General features: G+C 38.5%; 1 long non-coding RNA gene across 6 annotated transcripts; it reads right to left on the minus strand.

Annotated features, from left to right (window-relative positions):
• Nucleotides 1-1,862: 1,862 nt before the first annotated feature.
• On the minus strand, nucleotides 1,863-11,039 carry LOC103713431. 6 transcript variants are annotated; one of them, XR_005513070.1, is made up of 6 exons: nucleotides 10,853-11,039; nucleotides 7,847-9,712; nucleotides 4,178-7,735; nucleotides 3,936-4,072; nucleotides 2,227-2,453; nucleotides 1,863-2,120 (listed from the first exon to the last, which is right to left on the minus strand). It is a non-coding gene; the product is annotated as an uncharacterized LOC103713431 (long non-coding RNA). The 6 variants fall into 6 exon arrangements; XR_005513072.1 differs by having other exon boundaries at nucleotides 1,863-4,072; nucleotides 7,847-7,884; nucleotides 9,531-9,712; XR_005513071.1 differs by having other exon boundaries at nucleotides 1,863-4,072; nucleotides 7,847-7,884; nucleotides 7,994-9,712.
• Nucleotides 11,040-24,378: the final 13,339 nt, after the last annotated feature.

The following is a 24,378-nucleotide window of genomic DNA, read 5'->3' on the forward strand; positions in this document are numbered from 1 at the left end:
ACAATGATTGGCATGTTACCGAACATAACACCTCACAAAGCTGAAGGATTTTGACAAGCAAAACAAGAAATTTCAACTAATCAATCGAAGAAGATGGTTAACATGTGACAAGTTAATGGATGTGATTCCTGGAGTGCTTTAGAACAGAGAACAATTAGCTAGCAAATTATAAGTTCGTGCAAAATTACAAACTAGATGCACCAAACTATAACAATTTTAACTGAGTTTTTTTTAGAGACTGAATATGCAGATGAGGTACAGATTTTTGTACTGAAAATAAATAGTACTAGAAAGATAACTATCTTATATTACTATACTAAAAATGTGAAATGATCTGCTAATCAGTTAAGCACAAGCGAAGAATCAATTAGCAAGAGAGAACATGATACATCAAAATGCAACCTAAAAATTTAAAAATGTTTAATGATGCCTAAAGAACTTTGCTCTAGGTATTGCATTATAAAGATCACAAACATGCAAATTATGCTCAAGTGTTGAATCCAGTTACACTAGGTTCATGCTGTGTGCAACATTGACCGTTCCATGGAACTTTTTTTTAAGCATACTAAGTGGATGAAATCATGAGAGCAAAATGTCTCTCTCTCTCTCTCTCTCTCTCTTTCTCTCTCTCTGAGAAGAGACAATAATCCATATTATAGACACTCCATTTTAAAAGGTAAAAGACTAACATCTCTGCAACTGTATTAACCAAAGCCATGACCTACTAATCACCTTTATTCTAAACCCATGTCTCAACCGAAATACACCAAATTGACCATGCAACAACACGAGCAAACTTGGAAGCGTAATAAAGTAAATATGGAATAACTGTAGATAAGTAAAATGACATCATAAGAAAGAATCCACATGCAAATAATATAAAAGGTCATACTCTAGCTTCCTGAGAGAGATACTTTCAGGTTCTGGATGTATACTATTGAGGTTCTGAACAGGAAAATAAGTTCTCAGGCTGCCCTTTCTTTCCCCAGTCATTCTGACAGCTCAGCATTGCTAAGAATTCCAATGACTTCATTATTAAATCAATGTATGAACCAAGAATTCTAGAGAAACTGTGCAACACACTAGAAAGCGAAAGAGGGTGGAATTGTACCCCATGAGCCAGCATATCTTGATCCACAGAAGGATTCTGAAGCCCATTATGCCAAGCATGCAAATAATTGAAGTCCTTTTAAGTGGTTGCATCCAATCTCCTCAGCATCCATTCCATACCATTCATACCCCATATCCACATTTAGACAACCATAGCTGAAAACTTTGTGCTATTGTTAACCATCTGTATGTTGCTTGACTATGTGAGAATTGCTAATATTTGATATACAGTATGTAAAATATTGCAGCTTATGTACAGTTTTACAACTAGGTCACAAGGAGCCACATTTGCTGCAAGTGACACGTGCTAAATCCTTTGTCAAGCTAAAACATTCCATGTTATATGAAAGATCTACATCATGCATCATGTGTAGCAATACTTCTCTGGCATAAATGAAAAATGAATAATTGTGAAGGATTTTTTTTAATCTTAACAAACTTTGAATAAGGTGGTTCAGATATTTTGCATCCATAGACTATAATTAAGATGTTTTAAATACTTCTCAATTGCTTCAACTAAGCTTGCATACAGCTTATTACTGTCACATTATATGATAGCTGGAGAGGCTTCCTCCTTTCTACCTTATATAAAAGATTAGCCTGCATTTTCGTCTTTCGAAATCATACCTTTCTTCTATAGGCCATGAAAGAAAATGATATCTCATGCATCAATTCACCTCATCATTAGTCTACATGCAAACTTTTGTCAATACAAACACCATCTAGACAAGACACACACATTGGATTTCAAATGAATGGACGGAAAATTCATTCCAAAAGTATCATTTTTTTTCAGAACAAGTTTCTAAGATACTAAACTTTAGGAGACTTGATTTATTGATATTGCTTCAGGAAGACACTGAATAAATGTAATGAAGCTTTTCAACTTCAGATTAATCATACTTGTATATCAAAAAAGTTAAAACTGGAATTGACCAACTAGTGCCATGGTAACACAGAAATCTCATGCAAAGAGAGACGGTGTAGCTCTTCTATTGCTCCTCTTTTAGCTGCCACCAAAGGGCTGCCATCAGCTATTTAACTTTCTTGCCTGAGACTTGCATGTTGGAAAAGAATTAATTTTGATGCATTAATGTATTTTATAAATTGACTTACCAAACCAGATTCTCCTGCCAGATCTTGACTTTTCACTAGCCAAGGAATCCAAATCACTGTGAGCCAATCCTTGGCAATTTAAGCATGGAGCCGGCCATCTCAGGAACGGGCTGGCCAGTAAATCTTGCTTGGTGAGGTACAGTTGCAAATGCCCGACCTTGAACTGCAGAAGTTTCTTCAAACACAGTCTGCTCTTACACCAAACAAGTTTAACTCCACAATCTGGCCTATTACTCAATACGGAAGGCCCGTTATCAGCACAACCAACATGGTGTAGTGTGCTTATTATGAAGGATAATCATATAAATTCTTAGAAGAATGAGAGCTGAAGGATTTTAAATCAGTTAACTTGCCAACCAAAAGCAGCACTTCATGGTTGCCAAGGAGCCTAGATGATACATGCAATGGATATAGCTTATCACCAAGGTTTTAAATACTGGATGGACGGTGGGGCATCCCACCATCCCAAGTGCTGAGACAAGGCACTGTGCCAAGTATCGAGATAGGACAAGTCAGGAAATGGACCAGACTATCTCAACTGTTGGAGCATACCATTCCACGGAAAAACTGGAGCAGTCCTCTCACGCAGTATTTAGGAATCATTAGGAAATTGTATAACGGACTAGGCAGTCATTTGGAAATGAATTTAGTATAAAGTAACTTCTTCATTCACATTATGATGATTGGAGATTTGTTTATCAGAAATCTCAGAAGTGATGATCCTTCACATCACAATGATTCAATTGAAGATGCAATAGCTCCTAGAAAGCCTAGTTGAGGAGATTGAAAGTCTCAAACATGTAGTTCCAAATCAATTTATAATTGATGAAGGCATAAAGTTTTGACAATGGAGCATAAAGATGGAAAAAATCAAAATGATCTTGGGGATGAGATCCATAGAACAAAAGCGTGTGATGAAGTCAAGGGCCAAGATCACGCTACAAATTTCCTATTATGATGATTTAAGCCCTCATCCAACTGCTAGAAGTGTCAACAAAACATATCAAAGCATCGAAGTTATCTAGTGGTCTAGATTTGATCATAAAATAAGTTACCTATTGATGGTTCGATGTTAATCTGGATGTGTGCATCTTCTAAGATTTACTGAGGCACGCCTTAGCATGCACCTACATTGGGTGCAAATGTGTCGGGTCGGACCAAGTCATGACTGACCCCAACTCGACCCAATTCCTTGTTCGGGTCCTAATGTTGGATGCAAACCCAACCTAATAGAAGATTAAGTCAGATCGGATCTCCGGCCAAAATTTTTGACCCAACGGGTCATTCGAGTCAAGTCGGGTCCATGTATAATCCGGTCCCAACCCGAAAAATTTTAGGACCAAATCAGATTCGGGTCGAATCTGGGTCACGCATATGGAGTTCTAAAGTGAAAGTTAAATTTGGACAAAAGAAAATTCTTAGACTCATTATTAGACATGAATATCTCTTTCAACATAATTTTTTTCCAACAAGGCTCAGAAAGCAATTGAAAAGAGTTCCGAAAGTCAAGCATTCCCTATGGATTATACGAATTATTATATTTAAAGATATCTAATAGATTGAAACAGAGCATGGATAGAATGCCAAGTCAGTCACAATATCAATCTACAATCTAAAAGTCAAACTTTCCATCCAAGGATGTACGTTCTTGACACAAGATAATGAAGAAAGAAATCAGAGGGAAGGATGAGAAAAGAGCAGCAATATACCATATGGCAGCATCCCATACTTCTGGTTTCTCAATTCTTCTCTTCTGAATCACCTCTAAAGTAGCATCAACAATTGATCTAGAGTAAGGTGTCTTGATACTTTGGCACCTCTTCTTCACAGTTTCAGCATGGATATCCTGACATAGAAAGCAAAAAATAAGTATGCCAATGACCAAGCATAGCAGCATATAGCATCCAGCATGATTCACAAATATAAATGGATCAGAACGTGGAACAATTACCTTCTTATGCTGCTTCTTATACATCGCAATCCAAGTAAGCTTTGAAGGTTTGAGTCGGTTGTAAAAGTACCACACTTGCATTTTGGCATATACCCGACAATTACCAAACCAAGCTCAGAACCAATTGTAAGGCATATACCCAACAAAAACCCAGACCAAATCCCATCAATTCCAAATCCACCACCATCCCCCTCCCAAAACCTCAAACACTAGGAATGCACGACAATCCACAAATCCCAACAAAACCAAGAACCCACGGGAACAATGTCGCTAACCTCCAGCACCAAACTTTAGGGCAGCACCCACAAACTCCCAAGACCAGCAACTCCCATAAGGAACCCACTCCCTAATTTTCACCCCAACCAAACAGCCAAAATGGGGAAAGAAGAGATGGATGGACGACCCTCCATAGCCAACCGATGGCAGAGATGGGTGAGGGTGGAAGGGGAGAGCGAGGATACCTCGAGAGACTGTCGTGAGAAGAGGCTTGACCGCTCGAAGCACGCCGACGTAGTGAAGGGGATACCTCAGGAGATCATCATGAAGGCTCGAAGCACGTCAACGTTGCTGGACGGCAGGATCAGTCGATTGCCGTTGTGGAAGAGGCTCTAGGGTTAGGGTCTCGAACCAAGGGAGACCAAACGGGTATTTGAGAGTTGGAAATAATTGGGACTTCGGAAGAGTAGAGACTACATTAAAGAGTAGTTCGGCTTAACACCCCTCCTCACCTCAAGTTAACAAGTATACCGGGTTCAGGTCAGGTCCGATAATAGGTCAAAAGACCCAAATTAGACCCATATAACAAATGAATCGCTTTGGATCAAAACTCTCTAAACCCAGACCCAACTTGGAATGTGAAACAAGTCCAAATTTGGAACCTGACCCAACCCCAGAGGTCCTTAAATTGGGTTCGGATACGGTCTAAGCAGGTTGGGTTAGGTTGGATCACGGGTCAACCCGACTCATGTGCAGCCTTTCCAGCACTTAGTTGTAACAACCCAAGACACCACCCCAAAAGGCTAGCCAACAGGCATTATTTGGGTTCCTTGATACTATATAAGTATCCAACATCTACCCAATTCATAGCCTATATGGGATTAACATATGGCCGCACAGGTCCTCACATACTTAACTTTAGTTATCAGTGGTTATCTTTTATGATGAAAGACTAAGATATTTAGTGTCATTGGAAATATTAGATGATAGCTATCTGCCTTGAGAGGTAAAATGTTGATGAGAAATGAAAAATCAAGTAGGTTCGAGCCAAATGTAGATGAATATAAGATTTGATTGGTGATTGTTTGATGATTCAGCTAAGAAAATTTACTCTTCATCCAGTAACCAATGCAGGATAAGTTTCACAGTATTTGTTATGAGTATGTGATGTAGGACAGCAAGGGGTTAGGACTTCCTGCATGCTTTGGTGGTCCTAAGGTGAAGAATTAAAGGTACGAAGGACTTTATTGCTGGTTGTCAAGGTTCTGTGATTTGTTATTCAATAAGAAAACTTGAAATTTAGAGCAATGGCTATTTAAAAGAATGTCTATTTGGGGTGTCCTATATGTGGGAAGATTAACCAAATCACAATCTAGAGCTCTCTTGGACAATCAAATATAAATCTGTAATCAGATTAGATCAAATAATGCACACAGAAATCTACAGACAGCAATGTGATCTATTCAAAGCTCAAAAAAAAGCAGGAATAAACAACAGATTATGAAAATAAAGAAGAAGATTGAGAGAAAGCGAGAAAAGAGAGGAACAAATGGCAGAAAATACGGACAGGAGGAGAAGAGGGGAAGAGAGAGGGAGGAAACAAGAACCTAGCCTCAAATCTTCAATTTGATTCATGATTTAAAATGTTTTTTAAAAAAACACCGCATACAAGTCTTTTACTCAGCCCACTTTAAGACTCAAACTTGACCCACAAGTAACGAATTTTAATCTTTCCAGGCCTCTTCAAAAGATAGAAACAAACCCCTAAAAAGCTTACAGTTGTCGTCTATCTTCGCCCGATCACCGAACCGTCAGTCTTAACTCCTTGAAGTTTCCAGAGCAAACCAGTTATTAACTTCTAACAGCCGACATGTACTGTAGCATCACTATGCATGCTACAGAAACATCAACAGTAACCAACACCTTAACTTACCTAAATTGACTCCTTTTGGACCTCCTAGAATTATGGACTTAAAAGTCTTACAATACGACCTTGATTGGCTATTATTAGACTTCGAAAAGCCTTAATGACTTCAATCTAAAGCATACAATTAAAAACATCCTACAATTAAAAACTATAAATCAACAAAATTCAGGCTATTGAATGTGAAGCAAATCAATCCGCATCATTTGCTTCCCTTGCATGGGTCTCATCCCCCAGGATCTTTTAAGAAAATAAAGAGAATAAATATGAATTGCAAGCGTATAAATATGAATCGACTAATCCTAAACCTTTTATACGATAGTTTTGATAGGTGTGCTTTTTGCATCTTCATGGCATCACTTGAGTCCACAAGAATTTAGTATATTTTGTATAACTTATGGGCCTTAGTTGGCATCGTATTCATGCAAAATTAACACCACATTAATTATTCCATTAAAATCATTTGACAAAGTGGCCCAGCAAGCATTTTCTTCATGAGTCTATATACTACTGATTCGGTTATGTATTTGATTCAAGAAGTGTAAAATATGATTTATTAAAGATGATTTATTTATTACTTTGTAGTACATTTTAATAGTTTACTCGTCATTTTTTTAATCTCCAAAATTCATGGCATTCATATGAATTTATATGTTCATCAACACCCATGCAAAACAAGGTGGTTTACTATTTTCTTATTCTGGTTATGATCCAATGACTTATCTTTTTTCACCCCATCATGCACACGCATATGTCACCTTTGGGTGCTTCTATACATGCATACAGGGTTGATTAGCATAGCTAAAAGTGGCATTCATCCACAAGAAAAGGTACTCACAAGGTTAAGAAAAGGTACTCACAAGGTTAAGAAAGAGGAGAGATAGACCTCAGAAAATACAGATGGAGGTTTTTATCCAAGAAGATTGGAATGATAGAACATGTTGTCATTAACAAGAATGAAGTGACTAAGAGTGCAAAATCGCTACAAAAGAATGACCCAAATAATTGAGGCTAGTTAACCATGACTGTAGTTTTTATGGGAGTAAAACTCAGCTAAAATCAACTTGAAATCAGCCTTGTCATCTAAACCATCAGAGACTATCAATCACATAATGCATAATATGATGGTTTTGTCTTAAACTGATGCATATAAAGCTATAAACAATGTGCCATGATTCCCGAGTCAAAAGGATTCTAACAGAGGATGCCTCAGAAAATTAAATAACATAGCTAAGCTTTGAATATCTATTTTCTTACCATCAATAAGGCTAGAATAATCTTGATGAGATGTTGTTGCCGAATATATCAAGCTTAGGACATCAAGTGATTAAGGCTCCTCATGGTAACTTTCATTATTATGGTTCTCTAGTCCACATGGCTGCTGTTGTCATTTCCTTTGCTCCAAATATTGCTTTTGCCTTTAATTTATGCATTAGTGTTATGTGTGAATATCACAGAGCACATTCCTCAAGAAACTCGCAAAACTGCAAGCGCAATTAAAGATATTGGAGAGGAGACCCATCACTTACCAGCTATGTGAAGATTTTCTAGACTGATGATTCTGCATCTAATCATGATCAAAACAAATCAACAGAATCGCATCAGCAAGTTTAGAAAAATGCAGAAATTATATAAGTAAGCAATTGGAGATATAATTCAGCATTTACGGAACTTACTGAATCATAAGTCTCCAGAACTGCTAAGATGACATATAACAGGTATCTCTCTCCCTCTCTTAAAGAGTGGGGGAAATACTCAGTAAGCATTTACAAACACAAAAGACAGAGTGACACGTCAGACCAAGTTTCAAGTCAACCATGAGTCACGTGTCATCAACTGAGTTTGTTGTAATATCTATTAACCCTTCATAGACCATAAACTGTCAGTCCAATATTAGTTAGAAGGCTGCAAATTAAAAAAATGAGTAACTCAAAAAAGAAATGTTACGTGAATTGCTTAATTGAAAACCTGAAAATAATGTTTTTTTTTGTATTATAGTGATTAGAAAATATGAATCCTGGATTTCAGTTTTCTAAAGCCAACCTCCAATAATTTATCACAATTACTTTCCACTTTTTTGCGATAAAACACAACTTTTATAAACAAAAGTGTGTGCCAAGTTAGGTGGTGCAAGAGTTCACCCTAGTTTTTACAAAACCATACACATAATTACTGTCAATGGGAACTCTGCACAAGCAACCATGTCATTAATGAGTCAATGCCGAATAGTCATAAGTCATACTTGTTAAATATCACATGCCATGAGAACACCACAATGTTTTGTATGCATTAATGATCCAAAGTAGTTACAGACAGATCATCAAATTTCTGCACCCTCTAACTGAATTTGCATTCAATTTCATAATCCTCTGGAACGTCCTTAAACCTAAAGGAGGCAATCAAATGTGTATCAGAAAGAGTACAAAAGGATAACAGATCGCATATTTAAAAGATCAAGGCAACAGTTTGATGTAATTTAACAAAAGTAATAACGTGAACTTCTGGGGTGAGTCTTTTTTTCTCTTTAATAACTTCATCAATATGCAACATGAACCATGATTGCTCCAGCCAAATATTAATTTGAGCTTGCCAAGCCCTTATATCTGCATCAGTTGCTCAGTATTAACTGCCAAACACATCCCTTTCATTATATATGGGTTTTGCACTTCTGGAGAATGACACAGATCAAGTTAGACAGTTATACATGGAACAGTTGACATGTTCAGGGTATGACCATTTTTTCAATATTTAGAATTAGCTGCTGAATGGTTTTACAGCAAATTAGCTCTCTAAGCACCACAATTACAGCAAAATTATGTTTTGACACAACAATATGGTCCAGGCACTAATGGTCTTTAAAGTGCAGTTGAGGCAGTTGACAAAATATAGATTGAAGTAGTTTTTCAAGAAGCATGGAATAATAGATCATATTGCCATTAGCAGGAATAAATGAGAAAAATGCTTATACAAAGAGGACTCAAATAGTTTGGTTGAGACTAGTTAAGGCATTGAAATTTTACTTCTAAAATCAACTTCAGATCAACCTCACTATCTGAAGCATCAGAGACCATCAACTGCATAACATAATGACTTCTTCTTAAATTCATGCATATAAACAATAAGATAGTTCTACATTTCATGATTTCTAAGCCAAAAGGATTCTAACAGAGTATGTTAGAGAAAATTAAATTCCAATGTGAATCTCAAGATTACCTGTTTTCTCAACATAGAAATGGCTAGTATCATCTTGATGAGCAAAAGTTGCTGAATTTATCAACCTCAGGATATCAACTGATCAAGTCTCCTCATGGAAATGAATTCATGCATTTAATGCATCATTCTGGTTCTCTACTCCACGAGCCTGTTGTTGCCCCTAACTCGCAGTATTCTTTTACCTTTAAATTATGATTTTCATCAGTGTTCTGTGTGAATATCAAAGGATATTCTTCAAGAAACTCTGAAAACTATGAGTGCAGTTAAAGATATTGGACAGGACATCCACAACTTACCTAAAATTTCTGAACTGATGGTCTCATCCCATCATAATCAAAACAAATCACATAGACAGCATAAGCAAGACTAGAAAAATGTCCAGGCCCCAAGAAAGAAGTGAGCAGAAAACTGAACTTGATATTGCTCCATAAACACAAGTTTGTCATTATGAGAACTAATAGAATATACAGCACGTTATGTCACAAAACTGGATTGCAGAGCAGTGAGACAGTTTATTCCTGTAAACCTAATTCTTGGGAGAAATAAATTGAAATATTCATTAATAGGCACCATAAAGAAGGCGATTACAGTAAAAGTGGCTTCACAGAAGACAAAAAAAAAACTGCACTAGAAAACAAAATCTTCCGCAACAGATGCTACAATCAGTGATAACAATAGATCATATATCACAAGCAATATAACAAAATTTCAAACCAAATTACCCGAGAATTATCTATTACGAAACAGAATATTTCTTCTGCAACCAAATCTTGCACCAAGAAAGTTAAATCATGTCATCTATTGTATGCAAAAAAACCTAACGATGGATCAGGCAGAAGCAAATAAGAAATAGAAAAAGACGAACCCTAAACATACCTTCATGCGGGTTCAAGAAAACCTCAATATGCCTGATCCGGAATACACTAGCACAAAGTTATAAACTCTGAATTGATTTCTCTAAAAACACACTTATAATTCTTCAAGAAAAAGATAAAAAGTCGAGCAAGAAAGCTTGGGAATCAAATAATGCCACATCTTGATGCCGTTTCATGGTATCGGATCAGTACGCTTCCCAACATACCTATAATAGAAACCCTAATTTCTTCCTTAAAGTCTCTATATATCTATAGAAATAAAAACAACAGCAGAAAGTCCACCGAAAATCCAAGTCGGAAACCTAAATTTTCACGCGAGAAATCTCAAGAACGATCGAAACGGAAGGTCAAGAACTCATATAGAAGAAGAAACTTTAATGTGATAAATCTCAAGAAACAAGATCAAAAAGCAACAAGAACGAAAAGGAAAAGGCAAAGAACTCATACCTTGACCTGATGAGAAGCTTCGAATCCGCACGGCGATAGCAATTCTTCTTCTACGGCGGTCGGAGGAGTTCGATCGGGGCATTCGTCGTGAACGAGATCGGAGGGAGGGAAGAGGAAACACACCCTGTTCCGAATGCGGGAAGGAGGGAGATACGAGGGAGGGAGGTGGGAAGGCCTTTTATAGGCTTGCGATGGAAATACGATATCAGTCATTTTGTTTATGTGCAAAATGCAAGGTCGTTTAAGCCTTTTTCTTCTTTTTTTTCTTTTTTTTAAAAAAAAAAATAGGGGAGGCAATCTCATCCGTACAGCAGTCCCTACTGGCTCTCCTTCCACTAGAAATATTTGATGCAGATGGCAAGTTTCCATGTACTTTTTTCGACCGGTGGGTTTCTCCCACTGGATTCATTACTCACGTATAAGTACATTACCTCAGCGCCACTTCAGTACAGGCGGATCAGATGACAACTCCACCGGATAAATCAGGCGGAGAGCATCCGATTTCTACATTTAATCGACGTCCGCACGTTTCGAACCTGAATCACTCCGGTGGAATCTTAATTGCGTTCCATCGGTGCTACCACCTTGGTGGCAGGTCGTTTAAGCTTCGAGCGCATGAATTGGACGCAGCGCTGAGTACGATGGGTCATGGGTGCGGATACAGTGTGAGTCGTGTATAAATCATACATAAAGTCGGTTACTCGTGAGTCGGCAGCTGGGTTCATGGGCTGCAGGGCGTACGGTCGATTATGGAATACGGTGTAAGTCGTAATATAAAGAAACGTTATTACCTGGAAAATATCGTATCAAGTCTGTTAAGCGCGCACTAATTGGACACAGGTGTTACTGGGTTAATCATCTACAAAAGCGTAGTGTATACTAATATAAAAAATAGTATCAGAAATTTTTTTAAAAAAATAAATATAAAAAAAATAGTACATGTGCAATAAAGTTGATCATGAATTGGATCTTTGGTCTAAACTATATTTATTTTTAGTCGCGCTTCAAGCCAAACCTAATTAAAATTTGACAGTTTTTGTGCCCATTTTTCGTCCATGATCATCTCTATTGTATTGGCATATGGCAAACTAAACTAATCCTTGACCAAGGTTGCACCATACATTGGTTACATTGTTGTCATATTGCTGGATCAGTTTGAGGAGGGAATAATATCCAATGGAATGAACGGCTCTTGTATTACCGCAAGCTTAGGTGCACCACTGGAGTACAAAAGAGGGTTGGAGACATGTATATTTAAGCTACACCACCCATTTGACTTGTAACGAACATGATTGTGTTCAAATCCATGGATTATGTGTCTGGATTCTATTTGAAACAAATATTAACGTGTTTGACTGTGAGGCCTGCAAAAATGATTTACACTAGTCAGAATGAACCTAGATAGATATAATAAAGGCAGTGAGATATTGTTTCCATTTTTTTCTCTTTTTTCATTGCGAAGACTGAAGAACAAGGATCTTCTTTTCATCTCTCCTTTAATCATGGTTGAAGGTGACAAATAAATAGACTGATTCTTTACTAAAATGATAATAGAAGTCAATCACCTTGTTTTATCATTTCTTGACCATATACTTTTCAATTGCATACAATGGAATTGCAACCGACTAGACAATTGTGTTTTGTATTGTACATATAAATAGCAAAATGATGATATATCATATGTTTGCAACCACACATAATATATTTTTTACAATACATGCATCACGTCAAAAAATTATAACTTTTTATAAAATCATTCATATACACTACATGTACCAAATCTAAGTAATTATTTTATCTACCATAACTTATTGGCTGGGATTAGTATATAATACTTATTCTAAATTATACTCATTCTAACCTGCAAAATAGTAGGTTAGCTTGTCGATGGGTTTGATCCATGGAGCTGTGGATTTTTCTAGTATCGGGTCCTAATCTCTCTCTCCATTTATAATATACTATCCAATTCTAGTCAATATGAGCAGAATCACATTATTCCCAGGTTTTGTGTTCTTTTTAAGCAATTCAAGTTTGCAGGTTAAGAAGCCCAATGAATGAGAATATAGCTGCTCTTCATCGTTTGCTACCTCTCTTTTCCATATTTTGTTTTGTTTCAATCAAGAAACAGAGTCTAATATTGACTCTTGCAGGTCATTATTTGATGACTAGTTTGAGGGACTTTTTTTTTTCTTTTTCTTACAAATTTACTCCAAATTTGGGACAGTTATAGAATAGGAAGGGCACTATCCCTGTCCATTTCATAATCTCACAAAACAATTAGCTGGAAAGTTGGGTTTTATTGGCTGCTTGTTTCTGACACATAAATTGGTGTTATCAAGTTCAATGGCTGAAAGTTCATTCCTCTACCCTAGTCCCAAGCCACATGAGTTCATTCCTTTGGCGAAAACTATGTGTGCTCGCACTCCAACAGTAATGACAAGCATCCAATGGACCATAGGTTATGGCAGATTGGTTAGTGCCTTCAGTGATCCATGGTTTTCTCCCATCCCCGATGAATTGTGATTTCACCATGGAAAATCTATTGCCGAAGGACACGTTAGTTGAAGGAAAAAGGAAGTGGATTCGGTGCTTATCTTCCATGCCTTGAGGGAAGATCTTGCCTTTGCATTGGCTGTGCCGGTTAATGATTTACAAGATAAACTTGGATGGAAAGATATAGGTTCATCAAGAGCAGGACTAGGGATCTCTATAATCTCTTATGATCTCGCACATCAATGACTATGGACACAATCATTTACCAAAATATATCAAAAAGTCTCTGAACCTCATATCGCATAACTGGTCTGAAAACCTACAACCATGTTGCTCAAGTTCCGAAGAAAAAGTTAGCCTATCTCTCCGTGCTTGTGCGCGGATGGTATACTTGGAAGATCGTTATCATAATATAACGGGAAGAAAATGATCGGCTTCTGAAATCTCCTAATTTATAAATTGTGCCTCACCATTTCTTTCTGACCGTAGCGCTACGTCTCTGACGTGCTCATGAAGAGTTCTTTGCCATGTAGCATAAAGAGGTTGGGTTAACTTGCAAAATTTTATCATATAGCATTAAAATCTATATGACTCATGAGATTTGTCATTATTTAATACTGGATCGATTGATTACGAAATTGTTAAAGCAAACCTCCGCCCAAACAAAATATAAAAATAAAAATAAAATTTCTTTTAGGAACTGTTTTATTCAACCTGTGATCCTCTCTATCCGTTAGTTGTCAAAGATGAAAACAAGAGTATAGAAGTAGAAAAGGTCCCTATCCTCTCATACGGACAGAGAGGGAAAAGGCCACAACCGTATAATCATTCCTCTGACTTAAATGAGCGCTCTGTCCTCCTAAAACAGACATGCCTGATAGAACTATAACTATACATTAATGAAGTGCCTTTCCTCTTAGCTCGGTTACGCCCACTACAAGTGTCGATAACGAAGTGTTCATGTAGACAACGGTACCTGCTCCTCTGTTGTATTAAACAATAGTGGACCACCTTTAAGCTCGATTCAATGCGTGCTCTCGGTCGTATCTTTTGCGCGAAAGAATGACTCACCTTCCTTCAAGATTGTCCCATGGCCGTTTCGAGATGTATGAAAACAGATGCAAGAAAGAGGTTGTAATGCTTTGAGATTGTGCAATGCAGAATCCAACTGTGGCTGTCGTGGAAGAAGAACAATCATACTTTCAACCCGAACCCATCATATTTGGCCTTCAATTCTTCTTGCTCTCTGGCTGTACCTCCTCTTCATTCAAAAACCAGCACTAATTGCGTCCTTACAAGCAAAAGTCACATGATTTCCATTCACCTTGAGATGATGTTTACAAGTTAGTGCCTGGCATTTATATGAGAGTTTGGCCCATTTGGTCCCGCAAAGTCACAAGCCTTCCAGGGGTAATTTATCCCATCTCTGTGCGAGCCAATCGTGCCATCTCCGGACTCATTTAGGGCTCGTTTGGTTCGCGGGAAAAGAAGGGGGGAAAGTGTGGTCAACGGGAAAGTAATGAGATGCCTCTTGTTTGGTTGGAGTTTTCAAAGGAGAGAGAAGGGAAAGTTGTATTCCCATGGGAATGTGATTCCCACATTTCATGGGAAAGTCTTTCCCATGAGAAACATGGGAAAGTTACTTTCCCATGAGGTGGGAATCACTCCATTTTTACTTTTTCCCAAAAAGTCCCTTCAGCATTAAAGAAGCATTAAAGAGGCATTAAAAACCTAATTTTTATTAAGGGCATAATAGGAATTATATATAACTTTCCTAGGAAAGTGGATGGCCAACCAAACATAAGCACCTTGGAAATTTGTCACTTTCCCATGGTAAACCAAACATGCCAAAAGTACTTTCCTAGGCATCCTCTTCCTAGGAATTTGTTTCCCAGGAATCATATTCCTAGGAAGGAAAATGCTTCCCGCGAACCAAACGAGCCCTTAAGGCCCTGCTCGGGAGAATCTTGCTGGATCCGGTGGGATCCGACGGGATAGCTGGACGGAGAAGGAAAGGATAGAGAGAGAGGAGGAAAAAATCTCGCGAATTGCATCCTTACAAGCAAAAGTCGCATTATTTCCATTAGCCTTTTAGATAATGCCAAGCAGGGCCCACAATTTTGTGCCTAAGCTCCTTTAGCACCATTAATAGCCAATGGCTTTTGCAAGGCTCATATTTCCCTTTGAACAGTGCCGTATTTATCTAACTACATTAGTCGATATTTTCCTTGGTTCAACTACCGGCGCGGGGAAATTATATTTGGTAGCTATAGGTTTTTGACCGCAGTCATGGAGTTAGCGAAGCCCGCAGTAACTTGATGTCCGGGGTCCGACAACTATAATAATTGATGAGACAGGCCGAAGGACGTCAATAAATATGTAAACACCTAAAATCTAGAAGGTATCCGAGTTTCTTTCATGAAATAATCACAACTGATTCTGACGTGAAAGGGACCAAGCTACAGGTTTTACTTGCATAACTAACTTATTTATAAATGATTGATTAAGATTCTGTTTTTACAGCGTACAACATCAGGTAGATCTTGTAAAGGGGCTGGTGATCCTGGTGTCATCTTCACGTTGTCATAAATAAATAGCATTTTGTTGTGATTTATTATCTGGTTTTATGCATCCATCATGAAAAATATCGGTGACTGATATCATGGACTTTGAGATGGATTCTTCTATTCGTCCGTGGAGATAAATATATGATTATTAATAAAGCTGATGAGAAAAAAAAAAATCTGCTGTTGCTTTTTGATTGCATGGGAGAAGGTTTTTTTTTTAGATTGGAGGAAGAATGGATTGAAGAAAAAGGATGGATGAAGAATAGAATGGATGGATGTTCCATCCATCCTTCCATGTATTTTGTGAAACATGGAAGAATCGATGGGAGTAATCCTCTCCTCTGCTTGGTATAGAAGGAATGAAAGAGAAGATACATAATATTTGTATTTCATTTTTACTAAACTAACCTTTGATTAAAAATTATTATTATTATTATTATTATTATTATTATTATTATCAATTTATAATACTTATATATACTAAAGAAGTAGAAAAATATATACTTATAATCTTTGTAATTTATAATATATAAAAAATTATATAAATATTTAATTTCAATTTAATTTAATTTAATAAATGGTGCTATTAATTAATTATATTTAAATTAATTTATATCTTATATCAATTATATAAATAACTAATTAATTTATAATTTAACTTAAATAGTTAATTAATTTTATATAACTAATTAACTAAAAATAGTGAATATAAATAAAAAATAAAAGAAATGTTAAGGTTTTATCAAAAAAAAATAATGAGAAGTAATCTTATCAACATAGAAACCTATCTTTACAAGCTCCATCCATCCTTCCAAATTAGAAAGGTGCAAATTAGCGAGGCATGATGGATGGGCAATTTTTTCTTTTTCATCCATCCTTCTTAAAATTTTTTGAACCAAACAATGGATAGGAGCGAGCCATCCTTTCATCCCCATTCATGCTTCTATCTCTATCCATCCTTCTTCTCATGACCCTAACCAAATACGATTAGTGATACAAGAGACTGCCTATCTTGATGCTAGTTGTTTGGCCCGAGGTATAAAGAATGGATCAAAATCCTTTCACCATAAAAAGAGGAGATCCTATTCAGAACCAATGTATTTTACATCGTATGAATCCTCTGCTTAAGGATATTTTGCAGCTGAAAAGCGTTATTTGAGCCTTCAAAGCTACATATATATATCGAGAGGGGAATAGGTCAAATACCCGTTGGTCTCTTTTTTTTTTTTTTTGTAAAAATGGCATTCATATAGCTCTTACGTGGGTACAGCCTGCCAAGTCAGAATAAATAAAATGATACAAGAAAAATAGAATCTCAGTGACACTAGTCCAAATAATTTCATCGGAGTGCCGAGCAATATAGGAGGCAATACAATCTGCAACTCTGTTCGCCTCCCGATATACATGTACTGGCTGAAAGAAACTCATCCTCCTAACCAATCTACGAGTCTTCCAAATCAGTGGGTGGCCTCTACAGCAGTGTTTTACCTCTCCAATTGGCATACCTAATGGTTGCTGATGCTTATGGTCTTTCTTCACTATGGGTTTGCTTCGAGGCTTCCTCTTCTGTACCGAAAAAAAATTGGCAGCTATGTTTGCATAAACCCAAGGAACAAAGAGCGAAGCAGGGGAGGATCGCCGATTAAAAAAAAGATGGAGTGTTTGCTCTTTCCTTTCCCCCTATGCTCTGGAACTTGACATGACCAGCGCAATTTTAAAATACCAAAAAGCAACAGGATCACTGGCTGCTAAAGATGTCCAAGTCCTCTTGCCAAGTTTTTTTTTTTCTTCCTCTTTTTTTCTAAAAATAGACGGTTCCTATGCTACGAGTGCAGATACATTTAATCAAAAAAATAGTTTTTAAAATGCTCTAAACAACTCTACCTTCACAATCTGCATAGTACTCCGTAGTGGCAGGCTATATAAGAAACCACTTAGTCCGCGATTTTATTGGCCTTTATAAATACATGCTTAGCTAAAAAGACTACTTCGTTACTCACCACTGTCCAAATATCTCGAAGCAGGATATGTCCTGCTCTACCGCGCACTCGAGCCATCCTAATCCAGCTGATTACAGTGGTCGAGTCGTCCTTCAATATAATCAAGCTAGTCTGTAACACCTGTCATGCATGGCTCAAGTATGCCTAAGTCATTCGTGGCTTTGCTCCAAAAATTAAGATATCAAAGATTTTTGCCTAGCATTTAGATATCATCTGATGACTTAGGTAATAATGTATTTAGTCTTTCCTTTGTTTTTTTTATCAACCATGGATCCCGCGAATTCAGCTTTCACTCGTTTGCCGTCGTCTTCCATCAAAACAAACACACTGGGGCACAACCTTAGCCCACCCTGACGCGGGATCGCACTCACAACCTCACAGGTGAGGAAAAGGTAACAAAAAAGAGGAGGCGGGTACAAAGAAATCCATCGTAAATTGATGGAGAAGCTACATCTTACCCAAACCACCTTCATTGTAAAATAATAATTCGTTGTACCGAAGAGAATTAGCTTGGGAAATTTCACTCATGTCAGATAAATAAGATCATGCTTCGTAAGAGATTCGTTCAGTGGAAGTTTCCTACGTACTCAAGGGTCCTGATATGACGTCATAAACCCGATTCTCTGTACAACCCGTACCGTATGTCATGGACGCACGGATCGGTCGGCTCCGTGTTCCCGGTCTGCACTCCCATTTTTTTGAAATTTGAAATAGATGACAACTGATCCAATCCTCACCGTCCAAGGACACAAGATGAGCACCGTCAGTCATATCTTGAAATGATGGAGGAGTTCCCGATCAGGTGGCAGTGGGGACGATGAGAGAGCTGGCAACAATGCAGGTGATTAAAGAGGGCGGTGTAAGCGGACAAAGGGAAGGGAATGGGGAGATTAAGACAAAGGGGATATTAAAAATCACATTTAATATTTTATCAAAATTATATATCTAAAGTTTTATCTTTTTATTATTTATAAATTAGTTCAAAAAAATATTTATTTAAATTGCAGTGAGTATCTTGGATTAAGTTTGTTCTAGCATATTAGTGGACAGACATTCGTTTAAATATTTGTGCGCGGTCATTATAATTTAGGAATAAATTTATTTTTTAATTTTTTTTCTTTTTTTTTTACCACCTAACAACAATATTTAGAGCTCAACGAGATGGCCCTCTATGCCCTCTCATTCGAATTTGCTTTGAATATCTGGTTCATAACTTCAACGAAGTAAGATGCAAATTTGAAGTTAAATTGCAAAAAAAAAAAAAAACTCAATTGCCCATCCAGTCTTCTTCTCTCCCATTTCCGTCTCGAGCTTGAAGTCTTTAACGGCCTATTCGACCTATCTTCTCAGTGTTCCTTACCATTGCTGTATCTATATATCTTCATTTGTCTCTCCCTATCCTAATCCTAATTTGTCAGATATTTTTATAGATTTATTTAGGAAACACGTTTTATAAAAAAATTGAGGAAAAAAAGAAATGTGGTGGTTGAAGATGGGGCCTGCATTTCAAAATTGCCCAGGGAATTTCGGTTAGGGAGGTGATGGAAGTGGTGATGCAAGCATCGGGCCTAATTGGGCTGCGGAGGAGTGAGAGACTGAGAAGAGAGAAAGAAGAAAGTAAACATGGGGCAAGTTTAACCATGTGCACATCCTCCCAAGCCTCCGATCAATCAAATCAAAATATAATCATTACTGAAAAGAAATTTAAAAGAGAAAGCAAGATTCAAAGCGGCGTGAAGTATCAGCATCACCCACTGCTCTACCACTTGCCTCCACTACTCTGACCTTCCTCCCACGTGATCACAGTCCAAAGTTTCAAGGGCACCGTAAGAAGGAGACAAAATATATTTCCATGATGCCGCTCGGAAGGCTTCTCTCATTCTGGGCTCGTTTGGTTCGCGAAAAAAGAAGGGGGAAAGTGTGGTCAACGGGAAAGTAATGAGATGCCTCTTATTTGATTGGAGTTTTCAAAGAAAAGAGAAGGAAAAGTTATATTCCCATGGGAATGTGATTCCCACATTTCATGGGAAAGTCTTTCCCATGAGAAACATGGGAAAGTTACTTTCCCATGAGGCGGGAATCACTCCATTTTTACTTTTTCCCAAAAAGTCCCTTCAGCATTAAAGAAGCATTAAAGAGGCATTAAAAATCTAATTTTTATTAAGGGCATAATAGGAATTATATATAACTTTCCTAGGAAAGTGGATGGCCAACCAAACATAAGCACCTTGGAAATTTGTCACTTTCCCATGGTCAACCAAACATGACAAAAATACTTTCCTAGGCATCCTCTTCCTAGGAATTTGTTTCCCAGGAATCATATTCCTAGGAAGGAAAATGCTTCCCGCGAACCAAACGAGCCCTCTGTGTGGCGTTCCATGCTTTCAACCCCCGCCCTCCCAAAAAAAAAGAGGCTGGCTTGGCTGCAAGGAAATGCTTTCTCGCTCTTTTTCCATTTTACAACAAAACCTTTCTGTTGAATTACCGTACGGTGTCACATATGGTTATGTTCTTCATTGATTTTTAAAGTTGTAAACAACTGCTTCACAATTTAGCATAAGAATAGGCAGCTAGTCATGTTTTAAATTCAGTATCCACAATTTTTTTAAAAGAAAAAAGTTCTCCGCTGCATATGTAGTTTATGTTGATGCACCCTTACAAATGTTTCCCTTGATATTCAAGTTATCCATCTTTTATCAAACATAAATGGCGGCTTCATGGATGCTTTTTGATAGAGAAAGTAGGCTATATTTATGTTTCTTGATGCTTTTTGATAAGTAAAAATAAAAACAGACTCAAGATATCATGTCAGGTCGAGATCACTCGTGCCTTGGTCCGCCCCCACTCATTTGCACTGCTGGATATGATCATATTTGGAAATTGCATATTTATGTATGTTCATTTGGAAAATAATATAAATATAAAAATTAAAAAAAATTTACTCATAATAGCACTGTCACGCCCCGAACCCATCACCCAGGTCCGGCACGCGACCGGCCGCATGAGCCCTAGAGCAGTGCCCTAAAGATCATGCAAGGCCTAAAAGGTACAACATTCACATATATGCCAAAACCAAAGATTGATGTAATTCAATCAAATCCAGCTACAATGTACTGATTTATTACATAATTTCAAATGTCCATAAATAAAAGATAAATTGACTTCTAACTATCTAGCAGTCTGACTCCAGATCGAGCTCACTTCTTGTCCCATCCGACAGATTCTACGAATCCAGTGCCTCTAAAAAAAAAATGGAAGTGTAGTATGAGCTTTTCCAGCCCAGTAAGAATCCCAACAGCCACACACAACAAAATCATAAAATAATCAAGTATCAAAATATATATATCATTTCATCATTTCAAAAGCTCAACAAACAACAAATATATGTAATCAGTACATATACACAAATCCTTTTTCACATTATGTGATCCATTCCCGTATTACTCAAATTCCAAAGTTTTCAAACTTTTCATTTCTGGCGTTGGACTAACCAAGATCATGTCCCAGTCCAAGACTGCACAAATCCCACGCATAAGCTCGTGGCAGCTATCCCACGCGTAAGCCCGTGGAGGCTATCCTACGCATAAGCTCGTAGAGGCTATCCCACGCGTAAGCCCGTGGAGGCTATCCTACGCATAAGCTCGTAGAGGATATCCCACGCGTAAGCCCGTGGAGGCTATCCCACGCATCAGCTCGTGGCCGCTATCCTACGCATAAGCTCGTAGAGGCTATCTTATGACAAGGTTAGTCCAACCCATATTACATGTCTAGTTTTACATGTTCAATCACATTTCCATCACATCACATATTTTCATAAATTTTCAAAAAATATGTTATTTCTTCCCAAATGAATTTATCTCAATATTTTCATTATAAACAACATGCACGCCTCATAGGTGCCGCATCAACTCATAAACAATAACAACATAATCATGAAAATATGTTGATAAAAATTCGTCTCATATGTATCATATCAACTCACAAGCAATAACATCAAAACCGTAAATAAATCCAACGATAAATCAATATATGCATAGAAGTGCTCAGATGTAGGGATTCTTACAGAAATTGTAGACTGACTCAAACACAGTCCGAATCACAACCTACGCGCTGGGGTGCTGAGTCCCCTGATCAAAACCTCCTGGCTCTGCCGACTCTTCCTCTACAACATCAATTACAAATCACAAACTAAATCATTTAATATTTAAATATTCCAAACCATAATTGATATTTACTATGGGGTCCATAACCAGATCCCCAAACATCTCAATCTCTCCAAGTCTAGGGCAGTCGGGGTGGCCCGACTCCTACCCTTGTACCACCGGCCCATGTCGTTGCCAGCCGTGGCCGCTGCCACGCCGGCGACGATGGCCGGTCCCGATGAAAAGACCAAAAGAAGGGTGGATGATAGAGAAGGGTTCTTCCTCCACCTCTTTGGTCCAAGGGCAACAGCCGGGGTGGCTGTGCCCTCACCTTCCCCACCCTCGGCCACCATTGGCCGAACCATCGCCGGCCGCCCCTGCTGCAGTCACCGGCGATGGTGGCCGGCCAAGAGAAAGAGAGAAGAAGAAGTCTCTTCCTCTTCTTCTTCTTCTTTTCCTTCTCCTCTTATTATTATTATTATTATATTCTTATTTTCCCTCCTCCTTTTTCTTCTTCTTCTTCTTCTCCTTCTTCTTCTTTCCAGCCGACACAGACCCCTCCCCCTTCCTCCATTTCTTCCACGGAAAGGCCACCGTGATGGTGGCTCGGCCCCCAACCGACGACACCCAGCCGCCGTCGCCGCCGCCGGTGGCCAACCGACGAGGGGAAGAGGAGGAGAGGATGGGATCACGAGGAAGAAGACCCCGGATCCATCTCTCCCCTTCTCCAATAAACCCTAGAAATCCCAAAATAATTCTCTCACAGTCCCGACCGACCACAATGCCATGGTTCTCGGCCAATCCCGGCGGCCGGCGGCAGCAAGATCCACAAGAGAGAGGCCGAAACAGGGGTACCCTGTTTCGGACTCTTCTCCGACCATTCACCGATCAAAACCCCCATCCAACATAGCCCTACCCCTAGCAAAGGAAGTACAAAGGACGAGCTATGCTTACCTCAGCCCGACGGGGTGCTCCGGCGACCTTTCCGGCGAGAGATGGGTGGAGAAATCCGTTAGCACAAGCACAGGTCCAAAGCTTTTTCTCCCGGTTTGTGGGGAAGGGAGGAGAGGCTTTCCGGCTTCCTCCATGGCCGGCCGGTTCACGGCTCCGGCGCTCGTCTCTTCCGGCGATCAAACCCCCCCTAACGCCGCCGCCGCTCCCTTGCACCCTCCCCCTCTTCCACGATCGTGCCTAGGGCACGATCTTAAAAGGGAGATGGGCCCGGTCTTTTCGGGCCGGCCCGTCTCTCTTTCTTTTTTTTTTTTCTTTTTTTTTCATGGGTATTACAAGCACATACGATATATAGATTTTCGATTAGCATGCCCTAGGACATTATTGTATAACCAATAATAGCATAAAATGAAGATAAACTTTATGACTTATATGTAGGAAGGTCGTGGATGTTCTAAGAATGATTTTAGGGTGCGTTTGGTTCACGACCAAAATCGAAATCAGAATCGAGCTCGAATTAGATTGACATGAAAATTGAACTTCTCATATTTTCCGATGCATTTGGTTTATGACAAAAATTAGAATCGAAATGGCCGGTTGGGATTTTTGTGAAAAATCAATTAAATAAAGTGGTATTTCTAGAAAATCAACTTTTAAACTAACCTGACAAATGGGAGTTAAATAATTGGGAAGGGCCATAATTAGGTTTTGGAGGATTGGTGCATTCCCAATGAAATAAGAATGAGACTCTCACCAATTAAAAAGCTCAAGTCGGAGTCACTTATTCTCATTTCTATTTCAAAGCCGAACTTTCGCAACCAAACACATTCCTAGCATCCATAATGAAAAAAATATACGTTATTAAAATATATGTGACTTATAGTAGTTTGGGGTTACAATGCACGAGCATCACTTCAGGATTACATCCCTTTTTAGTCTCATGTTACATAACTCCGGATTCCTTGTTGAACATTTCAGGATCAAAACTAGTGCTTGCATTGTTATTAAGCTTGACCACAGATTCATCCTAAAAACATGAAATGCTAAACATATCACCAAACCTAAACATGCAAGGACAAAATAAGCTGTCAATGCCGTGCAGGGCAATAAATTGATCCAAAGGAGGGTCGGACCTACACTGCTTTCGAGCACCCACCCGTCCTCACCAACTCAGCTGAAAACGTACGGAGCACACCATGCTGCCACCCGACCAGGATCATAAGTTTAGCTCACCATCCGGTGTAGGTACAGTTGATTTGGGTCCGGCGATCCACTCCAAGCACGCGCATGCTCGACTCTAAACCATGCAATCGATGGGACCTTGCTTAGGTTTTGGGTAATGAAGCCGATCTAACAACGCGAACAATGCCTTC

The sequence above is a fragment of the Phoenix dactylifera genome, chromosome 8 (assembly GCF_009389715.1).
Source record: "Phoenix dactylifera cultivar Barhee BC4 chromosome 8, palm_55x_up_171113_PBpolish2nd_filt_p, whole genome shotgun sequence".
NCBI lineage: Eukaryota > Viridiplantae > Streptophyta > Magnoliopsida > Arecales > Arecaceae > Phoenix > Phoenix dactylifera.